This window comes from Phyllobates terribilis, unplaced genomic scaffold (assembly GCF_046119375.1).
Source record: "Phyllobates terribilis strain yellow unplaced genomic scaffold, ASM4611937v1 Scaffold_4__5_contigs__length_816908805, whole genome shotgun sequence".
NCBI lineage: Eukaryota > Metazoa > Chordata > Amphibia > Anura > Dendrobatidae > Phyllobates > Phyllobates terribilis.
Window position 1 is genome coordinate 816,054,386 of NW_027362764.1, and position 12,450 is coordinate 816,066,835.

At 55.1% G+C, this 12,450-nt stretch overlaps 1 protein-coding gene across 2 annotated transcripts in view; it reads left to right on the top strand.

The window, feature by feature from the left end:
- The window catches only part of EPPK1 (epiplakin 1), a 61,404-nt gene that overhangs the window by 15,014 nt on the left and 33,940 nt on the right, over positions 1-12,450 (top strand). For both annotated transcript variants that reach the window (XM_073680141.1, XM_073680142.1), the window contains exon 2: positions 1,484-1,550. The gene's annotated coding sequence lies outside the window, so the exon portion shown is untranslated. The remainder of the gene's footprint in view (positions 1-1,483; positions 1,551-12,450) is intronic.

Sequence of the window (12,450 nt, forward strand, 5' to 3'; positions counted from 1 at the left end):
CTGCACGAGAACAGCGATGATGTCATCAGCTGAATGATGTAATGGTATAACACTAGTCTCGCCGCGGGGCTCCTGGCATCGGGGCCTCCTCCTCTGCGCCCCGCGGGGCTCCCGGCATCGGGGGCCTCCTCCTCTGCGCCCCGCGTGGCTCCCGGCGTCGGGGGCCTCCTCTTCTGCGCCCCGCGGGGCTCCCGGCATCGGGGCCTCCTCTTCTGCGCCCCGCGTGGCTCCCGGCGTCGGGGGCCTCCTCTTCTGCGCCCCGCGTGGCTCCCGGCGTCGGGGGCCTCCTCTTCTGCGCCCCGCGTGGCTCCCGGCGTCGGGGGCCTCCTCTTCTGCGCCCCGCGTGGCTCCCGGCATCGGGGCCTCCTCCTCTGCGCCCCGCGGGGCTCCCGGCGTCGGGGGCCTCCTCTTCTGCGCCCCGCGGGGCTCCCGGCGTCGGGGGCCTCCTCTTCTGCGCCCCGCGGGGCTCCCGGCGTCGGGGGCCTCCTCTTCTGCGCCCCGCGGGGCTCCCGGCGTCGGGGGCCTCCTCTTCTGCGCCCCGCGGGGCTCCCGGCATCGGGGCCTCCTCCTCTGCGCCCCGCGGGGCTCCTGGCATCGGGGCCTCCTCCTCTGCGCCCCGCGGGGCTCCCGGCATCGGGGCCTCCTCCTCTGCGCCCCGCGGGGCTCCCGGCATCGGGGGCCTCCTCCTCTGCGCCCCGCGGGGCTCCCGGCATCGGGGGCCTCCTCCTCTGCGCCCCGCGTGGCTCCCGGCATCGGGGCCTCCTCCTCTGCGCCCCGCGGGGCTCCCGGCGTCGGGGGCCTCCTCTTCTGCGCCCCGCGGGGCTCCCGGCGTCGGGGGCCTCCTCTTCTGCGCCCCGCGGGGCTCCCGGCGTCGGGGGCCTCCTCTTCTGCGCCCCGCGGGGCTCCCGGCGTCGGGGGCCTCCTCTTCTGCGCCCCGCGGGGCTCCCGGCGTCGGGGGCCTCCTCTTCTGCGCCCCGCGGGGCTCCCGGCCTCGGGGCCTCCTCTTCTGCGCCCCGCGGGGCTCCTGGCATCGGGGCCTCCTCTTCTGCGCCCCGCGGGGCTCCTGGCATCGGGGCCTCCTCCTCTGCGCCCCGCGGGGCTCCCGGCATCGGGGGCCTCCTCCTCTGCGCCCCGCGGGGCTCCCGGCGTCGGGGGCCTCCTCTTCTGCGCCCCGCGTGGCTCCCGGCATCGGGGCCTCCTCCTCTGCGCCCCGCGGGGCTCCCGGCCTCGGGGCCTCCTCCTCTGCGCCCCGCGGGGTTCCCGGCCTCGGGGCCTCCTCTTCTGCGCCCCGCGGGGTTCCCGGCCTCGGGGCCTCCTCTTCTGCGCCCCGCGGGGCTCCCGGCCTCGGGGCCTCCTCTTCTGCGCCCCGCGGGGCTCCTGGCATCGGGGCCTCCTCTTCTGCGCCCCGCCACCACGGCCTCCTCCTCCCATGATGCTCAGGTCTCAGTGGACTCCGGTTCTGACCCATTTCTCTGTCTCGCAGGTTCCTCCCAGGTCTCCGCAGCACACGGACATCCTGAACTGAGTCCCGGGGATCCCGCCTGATACAGGTAAGCCGCTGCTGACTGGACCCCTCAGCTGAGGCTTTGTTACAATGTATCTGTGTAGACCAGACATTTGTTCTGCTGTTGTATGTACACTGCTACAATGCAGCAAACCCTCAGCTGTGTGAGAAGTGGAAACATAAAAGTGTAATACAGGATTCTGGGACGCAACATTTTACTAGAAGTAAGAAACCCCCTATTCAGGAGGTCTCATGTCTGCGCTTCCCCCAGCAGAATAGTGAGTGCAGCTCTGGAGTATAATACAGGAGGTAACTCAGGATCAGTAATGTATGTACACAGTGACTGCACCAGCAGAATAGTGAGTGCAGCTCTGGGGTATAATACAGGATGTAACTCAGGATCAGTAATGTAATGTATGTACACAGTGACCGCACCAGCAGAATAGTGAGTGCAGCTCTGGGGTATAATACAGGATGTAACTCAGGATCAGTAATGTAATGTATGTACACAGTGACCGCACCAGCAGAATAGTGAGTGCAGCTCTGGGGTATAATACAGGATGTAACTCAGGATCAGTAATGTAATGTATGTACACAGTGACTGCACCAGCAGAATAGTGAGTGCAGCTCTGGAGTATAATACAGGGGGTAACTCAGGATCAGTAATGTATGTACACAGTGACTGCACCAGCAGAATAGTGAGTGCAGCTCTGGGGTATAATACAGGATGTAACTCAGGATCAGTAATGTAATGTATGTACACAGTGACCGCACCAGCAGAATAGTGAGTGCAGCTCTGGGGTATAATACAGGATGTAACTCAGGATCAGTAATGTAATGTATGTACACAGTGACCGCACCAGCAGAATAGTGAGTGCAGCTCTGGGGTATAATACAGGATGTAACTCAGGATCAGTAATGTAATGTATGTACACAGTGACTGCACCAGCAGAATAGTGAGTGCAGCTCTGGAGTATAATACAGGATGTAACTCAGGATCAGTAATGTATGTACACAGTGACTGCACCAGCAGAATAGTGAGTGCAGCTCTGGAGTATAATACAGGAGGTAACTCAGGATCAGTAATGTATGTACACAGTGACTGCACCAGCAGAATAGTGAGTGCAGCTCTGGAGTATAATACAGGAGGTAACTCAGGATCAGTAATGTAATGTATGTACACAGTGACTGCACCAGCAGAATAGTGAGTGCAGCTCTGGAGTATAATACAGGATGTAACGCAGGATCAGTAATGTAATGTATGTACACAGTGACTCCACCAGCAGAATAGTGAGTGCAGCTCTGGAGTATAATACAGGATGTAACTCAGGATCAGTAATGTATGTACACAGTGACTCCACCAGCAGAATAGTGAGTGCAGCTCTGGAGTATAATACAGGAGGTAACTCAGGATCAGTAATGTATGTACACAGTGACTGCACCAGCAGAATAGTGAGTGCAGCTCTGGAGTATAATACAGGAGGTAACTCAGGATCAGTAATGTAATGTATGTACACAGTGACTGCACCAGCAGAATAGTGAGTGCAGCTCTGGAGTATAATACAGGATGTAACTCAGGATCAGTAATGTAATGTATGTACACAGTGACTGCACCAGCAGAATAGTGAGTGCAGCTCTGGAGTATAATACAGGATGTAACTCAGGATCAGTAATGTATGTACACAGTGACTGCACCAGCAGAATAGTGAGTGCAGCTCTGGAGTATAATACAGGAGGTAACTCAGGATCAGTAATGTAATGTATGTACACAGTGACTGCACCAGCAGAATAGTGAGCGATGCTCTGGGTCGTTCCATATAATCCGTTACATACCGTGGCTCGTCCTGGAAATGTCACCAATGTGTCTGAACCAGTTCTACCTGGAGGAAGATGCAGAATTTCATAGACCGTTGTCGTCGTGTAAATACGGGGTGTGAATACATATGGGGGTGTGGGGGATGGGCAGCGCTGTGTGTGTCAGGTGAGGACGGGATTCTCACATTGTTCTACAGATCTCCATTCATGTCTCAAAAAAATGGTGGCTGTGGATGACGCAGTGTCGGGGATCTGGAGCTGAGGTTCTGTTGCAGTGTGTCGGGGATCTGGGGCTGAGGTTCTGTTGCAGTGTGTCGGGGGATCTGGGGCTGAGGTTCTGTTGCAGTGTGTCGGGGGATCTGGGGCTGAGGTTCTGTTGCAGTGTGTCGGGGGATCTGGGGCTGAGGTTCTGTTGCAGTGTGTCGGGGGATCTGGGGCTGAGGTTCTGTTGCAGTGTGTCGGGGGATCTGGGGCTGAGGTTCTGTTGCAGTGTGTCGGGGGATCTGGGGCTGAGGTTTTGTTGCAGTGTGTCGGGGGATCTGGAGCTGAGGTTCTGTTGCAGTGTGTCGGGGGATCTGGGGCTGAGGTTCTGTTGCAGTGTGTCGGGGGATCTGGGGCTGAGGTTCTGTTGCAGTGTGTCGGGGGATCTGGGGCTGAGGTTCTGTTGCAGTGTGTCGGGGGATCTGGGGCTGAGGTTCTGTTGCAGTGTGTCGGGGGATCTGGGGCTGAGGTTCTGTTGCAGTGTGTCGGGGGATCTGGGGCTGAGGTTCTGTTGCAGTGTGTCGGGGGATCTGGGGCTGAGGTTCTGTTGCAGTGTGTCGGGGGATCTGGGGCTGAGGTTCTGTTGCAGTGTGTCGGGGGATCTGGGGCTGAGGTTCTGTTGCAGTGTGTCGGGGGATCTGGGGCTGAGGCTCTGTTGCAGTGTGTCGGGGGATCTGGAGCTGAGGTTCTGTTGCAGTGTGTCGGGGGATCTGGGGCTGAGGTTCTGTTGCAGTGTGTCGGGGGATCTGGGGCTGAGGTTCTGTTGCAGTGTGTCGGGGGATCTGGGGCTGAGGCTCTGTTGCAGTGTGTCGGGGGATCTGTAGTTTTGCACGGTGCAGTCTCTTTAACCCTTTCACGTGCGGCGGTTTTTGCACCTTTTTTCTGCAGAGGATTTGGCCGTTGTATTGAGGCTGCGCAGGTTGGGAGTCTCCATATCAGATGTTGGGGGTTGTGGTCTGGGGAATGATCGGACCCTCGTGCGGCCCCATCTGATCTCAACAGTAAAGTTATGAAATCTTGTTCTGCCCATTTTATCTTCTCACCCTAAATTCCGCACTGCAAAATTCTGAGCAAAGGTGAAGACTGCAGGGTCCTGGCCCCGTCCAGCGCTGCGGCCCCTCTGTAGTCACCGACCAACCAGCTGTGCGGAGGGAGATGCCCACCATGGAGGAATGTGCCGAGAATGCAGGGAGTGACAGGAGGAGAGGAGAGGAGAGGGGTGAGGAGAGGAGCAGAGAGAAGAGGAGCTGGTAGAAGAGAGGAGCGGAGAGAAGAGAGGAGAGGAGCGGAGAGAAGAGAGGAGAGGAGCTAGGAGAAGAGAGGAGAGGAGCTAGGAGAAGAGAGGAGAGGAGTGAGGAGAGGAGCGGGGAGAGGGTGAGGAGAGGAGCGGGGAGAAGAGACAAGAGGGAGAGGAGAGGAGCGGGGAGAAGAGACAAGAGGGAGAGGAGAGGAGTGAGGAGAGGAGCGAGGAGAAGAGAGGAGAGGAGCGGGGAGAGGGAGAGGAGAGGAGCCGGGAGAAGAGACAAGAGGGAGAGGAGAGGAGCCGGGAGAGGAGAGGAGCCGGGAGAGGAGAGGAGCGGGGAGAGTGCCAGGAATCCTTCCGGACTCGCCGTGATGTTTAGGACTGTATGGCGGTATTATTATCCGTCATTATATAGATGGGATACAGCTGAAGCCAGAAGTTTCCATCCACTATATATAAAGACACATCTGCAGGTTCTTCTCAATATCTGACATGAGATCAGAATAAACCTTTCCCGTTTTAGGACAATTAGGATTTTACCATAATGTTTAATATTTGCCCAATACCAGAATAATGAGAGGAGAGAAGGTTTAAGGCATTTTTATTACTTACTGCAGAGTCAGAAGTTTCCGTCCATCTCATCAGTATTTGGTGCCATTGCCCTTACACTGAATGACTTGGGTCAGACGTTTGGGGTCTCCTTCCACAGCTTCTCACTATAGATGGTGGAATTTGGGCCGATTCCTCCTGACACTGGTGTCACTGATCCAGGTTTGGAGGTCACCTTGCTCGGCGCTCGCAGCCTTTTCAGCTTTGCTCATACATTCTCTATAGGATTGAGATCAGGGCTTTGTGATGGCCGCTCCAAAACATTGACTTTGTTATCCTTCAGCCACTTTGTTACCATTTTGGCAGTATGCCATTTGGAAGACCCCTTTCCACCCAAGCTTTATCTTCCTGGCTGATGTCTTGAGATGTTGCTTCAGTATTACCACTTAATCTTCTTTTCACATGATGACATTTATTTTGTGAAGTGCACCAGTCCCTCCTGCAGCAAAACAACATGATGCTGCCACCCCCGTGTTTCACAGTTGGGATGGTGTTCTTAGGCTTTCAAGCTTCTCCCTTTTTCCTCCAAATGTGACGATGGTCATTATGCCCAAAAAGTTCAATTTCCATTTCATCAGAGCACAGGACATGTCTCCAAAAATTAAGGTCTCTGTTCCTGTGTGCATTTGCAAACATTAATCTGGCTTCCTATGTTTCTTTTGGAGTAATGGCTTCTTCCTGGCAGAGTGGCCTTTCAGCCCATGTTGATACAGTACTCGTTTCACTGTGGATAGTGACACAATCTTACCAGCTTCCGCCATCATCTTCACAAGGTCTTTTGCTTTTGTCCTTGGGTTGATCTGCACATGTCAGACCAAAGCACGTTCATCTGTGGGACACAGAACCCGTCTCCTTCCTGAGCGGTATGATGGCTGGACATTCCCATCTTGTTTGTACTTGCGTATAATTGTTTGTGCAGATGAACGAGGCACCTTCAAATTGTACCCAAGGATGAGCCAGACTTGTGCAAGTCCACAATTCTCTTCCTGATATCTGGGCTGATTTCTTTAGACTTTCCCATGATGATACACAAAGAAGCAGTGTGTGTCAGGTGTGCATTAAAATACATCCACAGGGGTGTCTCTAATTAACACCGATGTTGCCAAAAAACCTATCAGAAGCTTCCAAACACCTGACCTCATCATATGGGCCGTCCAGAATTGTTTAAAGGCAAAGTAATCTTACTGTATGGAAACTTCTGACTCTGCAGTAAGTAATAAAAATGCCTTAAACCTTCTCTCCTCTCATTATTCTGGTATTTGGGAAATATTAAACATTATGGTAAAATCCTAATTCACCTGAAACGGGAAAGGTTTATTCTGATTTCATCTGTATCTAGGACTGTATGACGGTATTATTAGTCATTATATAGCTGTGATATCTGGGGACTGTATGGCGGTATTATTAGTCATTATATAGCTGTGATATCTGGGGATTGTATGGCGGTATTATTAGTCATTATATAGCTGCGAGATCTGGGGACGGTATGGCGGTATTATTAGGTATCTGCTGGGTATTATTATTAGTCAGTATATAGTGCTGATGATTCGGTATAGTAGTATTATGTGCACTGTATGGAGGTAGTATTAGGACTCTTTTGGCTATATTCTTGATTATATGTCTGCTATTTGGGGACTGTTATTCATGCACTGTATGGCAGTATTCGTCCTATAGCTATGATATTTGTGCACAGTGTGGCAGTAATATAAGGATTTTATAGGGTAGTGTTATTGATGGTGTGACTGTTTCTATGATTTTTCACACTGTATGGCGGTAATATTTAGAGACTGTCTTATCCGGGGGTCTGCACAGACCTTCCTGCGTTGGCGCTGGCTGTCACTGGATATTGTCAGTGTGAACAGTGACCTGCTATGAAGGTAGACTCTGCAGTGCCCGGAGCCGTGTTATGATGGCGGGTGACTGTTTCCCGTCTTCTTCAGGAGCTGAATCCACTCTTCACATCCCTGCCATTTCCCCCAGTGCCAGGTGCGTGGCCGCACTGATATCAGCCACCCCGTACTCTGCTACAGTACATGCAGGCGCCATATATATTCAGAGGGGGCTCATCCTGGTCCCCCGTAGGTTGCATGTTACACAGGCTGAGGTCGGGACGACGTCGTCCTGCAGGTCTCGGCTCGTTCTCAGCACCGACCTGTGAGGAGAGTGTTGGCATAGCTGAGCCGGGCGAGGCCTGTCAGCCGAGGAGGACTCCTGACATTGTTCTCATTGACACCTCATGCCTATAATAACACATTGCTGACTGTCTCCACTCTCACCCCTGACCGGTTATTATACAGACTGTATTCCTGATTGTCTCCACTCTCACCCCTGACCAGTTATTATACAGACTGTATTGCTGACTGTATCCGCTCTCACCCCCGGCCGGTTATTATACAGACTGTATTCCTCACTGTCTCCACTCTCACCCCTGACCGGTTATAATACAGACTGTATTCCTGATTGTCTCCACTCTCACCCCTAACCGGTTATTATACAGACTGTATTGCTGACTGTCTCCGCTCTCACCCCCGGCCGGTTATTATACAGACTGTATTGCTGACTGTCTCCGCTCTCATCCCCGGCCGGTTATTATACAGACTGTATTGCTGACTGTCTCCGCTCTCACCCCCGGCCGGTTATTATACAGACTGTATTCCTGACTGTCTCCGCTCTCACCCCAGACCGGTTATTATACAGACTGTATTCCTGACTGTCTCCCCTCTCACCCCCGACCGGTTATTATACAGACTGTATTGCTGACTGTCTCTGCTCTCACCCCCGGCCGGTTATTATACAGACTGTATTCCTCACTGTCTCCACTCTCACCCCTGACCGGTTATAATACAGACTGTATTCCTGATTGTCTCCACTCTCACCCCTAACCGGTTATTATACAGACTGTATTGCTGACTGTCTCCGCTCTCACCCCCGGCCGGTTATTATACAGACTGTATTGCTGACTGTCTCCGCTCTCATCCCCGGCCGGTTATTATACAGACTGTATTGCTGACTGTCTCCGCTCTCACCCCCGGCCGGTTATTATACAGACTGTATTCCTGACTGTCTCCGCTCTCACCCCAGACCGGTTATTATACAGACTGTATTCCTGACTGTCTCCCCTCTCACCCCCGACCGGTTATTATACAGACTGTATTGCTGACTGTCTCTGCTCTCACCCCCGGCCGGTTATTATACAGACTGTATTCCTGACTGTCTCTGCTCTAACCCCCGACCGGTTATTATACAGACTGTATTCCTGACTGTCTCCCCTCTCACCCCCGACCGGTTATTATACAGACTGTATTCCTGACTGTCTCCGCTCTCACCCCTGACTGGTTATTATACAGACTGTATTCCTGACTGTCTCCGCTCTCACCCCTGACTGGTTATTATACAGACTGTATTCCTGACTGTCTCCGCTCTCACCCCTGACAGCTTATTATACAGACTGTATTCCTGACTGTCTCCACTCTCACCCCTGACCGGTTATTATACAGACTGTATTGCTGACTGTCTCCGCTCTCACCCCCGGCCGGTTATTATACAGACTGTATTGCTGACTGTCTCCGCTCTCATCCCCGGCCGGTTATTATACAGACTGTATTGCTGACTGTCTCCGCTCTCATCCCCGGCCGGTTATTATACAGACTGTATTCCTGACTGTCTCTGCTCTAATCCCCGACCGGTTATTATACAGACTGTATTCCTGACACTGCTGGATTTCTTAGATTTCGAAGGTTAAAGGGGTCTTACCATCTCCAAGATCCTGTCCCAATATGTAGTAGGTGTAATAATAATAATATTAGTAAATGCCTCCAATCAGAAATGTCGTATAGTTCTTCTGATTCGCTATGCCACTTACCTCATGTGCAGGGCATTGCAGGACCTTAGGTATCCACGGTTACGACTACTGATAAAGTCACAGTTAGTTAGCTAGTCGCTAGTAGTCGTAACCATGGATACCTAAGGTCCTGCAATGCCCTGCACATGAGGTAAGAGACATAGCGAATCAGAAATACTATACGACATTTCTGGAGATATTTACTGCTATTATTATTATTATTACACCTACTACATATTACCTCCCAACTTTTGAAGAACAGAAAGAGGGACAAAGCAAGCAGTGCGCATAGCACACACCAGGTACGCCATCACACACACACACACACACACACACACACACACACACACACACACACACACACACACACACACCAGGTACGCCATCACACACACACACACACACACACACACACACACACCAGGTTCGCCATCACACGGACATCATACACACACACACACACACCAGGTACGCCATCACACACACACACACACCAGGTTCGCCATCACACACACACACACACACACACACACACACACCCCAGGTACGCCATCACACACACACACACACCCACCAGGTACGCCATCACACACACACACACACACACACACACACGCATACACACACACCAGGTACGCCATCACACACACACACACACACACACACCAGGTTCGCCATCACACGGACATCATATACACACACACACACACACACACACACACACACACACACACACACACACACACACACACACACACACACACACACACACGCACACACACACGCCAGGTACGCCATCATACACACACACACACACACACACACACACACACACACACACACATACACCAGGTACGCCATCACACGGACATCATACACACACACACACACCAGGTACACCATCACACGGACCACCCCCTGTCCCCTCACCTCAGGGCCGCAGCTTGTCGTCCTCTACAGGCTGGGCCCTGCCCCCCGTCCCCTCACCTCAGGGCCGCAGCTTGTCGTCCTCCACAGGCTGGGCCCTGCCCCCCGTCCCCTCACCTCAGGGCCGCAGCTTGTTGTCCTCCACAGGCTGGGCCCCGCCCCCCGTCCCCTCACCTCAGGGCCGCAGCTTGTCGTCCTCCACAGGCTGGGCCCTGCCCCCGTCCCCTCACCTCAGGGCCGCAGCTTGTCGTCCTCCACAGGCTGGGCCCTGCCCCCCGTCCCCTCACCTCAGGGCCGCAGCTTGTTGTCCTCCACAGGCTGGGCCCCGCCCCCCGTCCCCTCACCTCAGGGCCGCAGCTTGTCGTCCTCCACAGGCTGGGCCCTGCCCCCCGTCCCCTCACCTCAGGGCCGCAGCTTGTCGTCCTCTACAGGCTGGGCCCCGCCCCCTGTCCCCTCACCTCAGGGCCGCACCTTGTCGTCCTCTACAGGCTGGGCCCCGCCCCCCGTCCCCTCACCTCAGGGCCGCAGCCTGTCGTCCTCTACAGGCTGGGCCCCGCCCCCTGTCCCCTCACCTCAGGGCCGCAGCTTGTCGTCCTCTACAGGCTGGGCCCCGCCCCCCGTCCCCTCACCTCAGGGCCGCAGCTTGTTGTCCTCCACAGGCTGGGCCCTGCCCCCCGTCCCCTCACCTCAGGGCCGCAGCTTGTCGTCCTCTACAGGCTGGGCCCCGCCCCCTGTCCCCTCACCTCAGGGCCGCAGCTTGTCGTCCTCTACAGGCTGGGCCCCGCCCCCCGTCCCCTCACCTCAGGGCCGCAGCTTGTCGTCCTCTACAGGCTGGGCCCTGCCCCCCGTCCCCTCACCTCAGGGCCGCAGCTTGTCGTCCTCTACAGGCTGGGCCCCGCCCCCCGTCCCCTCACCTCAGGGCCGCAGCTTGTCGTCCTCTACAGGCTGGGCCCCGCCCCCCGTCCCCTCACCTCAGGGCCGCAGCTTGTCGTCCTCTACAGGCTGGGCCCCGCCCCCCGTCCCCTCACCTCAGGGCCGCAGCTTGTCGTGCTCTACAGGCTGGGCCCCGTGCCCCGACCCCTCACCTCAGGGCCGCAGCTTGTCGTCCTCTACAGGCTGGGCCCCGCCCCCTGTCCCCTCACCTCAGGGCCGCAGCTTGTCGTGCTCTACAGGCTGGGCCCCGTGCCCCGACCCCTCACCTCAGGGCCGCAGCTTGTCGTGCTCTACAGGCTGGGCCCCGCCCCCCGTCCCCTCACCTCAGGGCCGCAGCTTGTCGTCCTCTACAGGCTGGGCCCCGCCCCCCGTCCCCTCACCTCAGGGCCGCAGCTTGTCGTCCTCCACAGGCTGGGCCCTGCCCCCTGTCCCCTCACCTCAGGGCCGCAGCTTGTCGTCCTCTACAGGCTGGGCCCTGCCCCCCGTCCCCTCACCTCAGGGCCGCAGCTTGTCGTCCTCCACAGGCTGGGCCCCGCCCCCTGTCCCCTCACCTCAGGGCCGCAGCTTGTCGTCCTCTACAGGCTGGGCCCCGCCCCCTGTCCCCTCACCTCAGGGCCGCAGCTTGTCGTCCTCTACAGGCTGGGCCCTGCCCCCTGTCCCCTCACCTCAGGGCCGCAGCTTGTCGTCCTCCACAGGCTGGGCCCCGCCCCCTGTCCCCTCACCTCAGGGCCGCAGCTTGTCGTCCTCTACAGGCTGGGCCCCGTGCCCCGACCCCCTAGAGTTTGAGCAGCAGATTGTGAAGTGGCTGAGACCTTTCCCTGGGAGAGACCTGGCTGATGCAGTACAACTACCTGCCGTCTTGTTGCCGGTGTGTGACGTCTGACTTGAAACAACTTAAGACATTTGGGATTTTTTTTTTTTTGAAGCTGAAGAAACTTGTACAGAATATTTTGACTGTAAGGCTATGTTCACACAGAGCTTTTTTTTTTCTGCAGCAAAACCTGCTCTCTTGGCACGAAAGATTCTGCCTCAAATAAACAGGTTTTGCTGCATTTTTTGCAGCATTTTTGTCACTGTCCATTTATCTATCAGCTGATTAAAGTTTAGTTAAAAAAAAAAAAAAAAAAAAAAAAAAATTACCTAATTTAACTTCCTCAGGTTTTGGCACAAAAAGCGCAGAAAAACCTGATACCTGTTTTTGCAGCATTTTTTCAACTACCCGGGTAAAAACACTGAAAGTGACTGCTCCATTCTGCAGGAACGCCGCTCTTTAACAAAACAGTCAGAAAAAAAAACCAAGCTGTGTGCATGAGATTT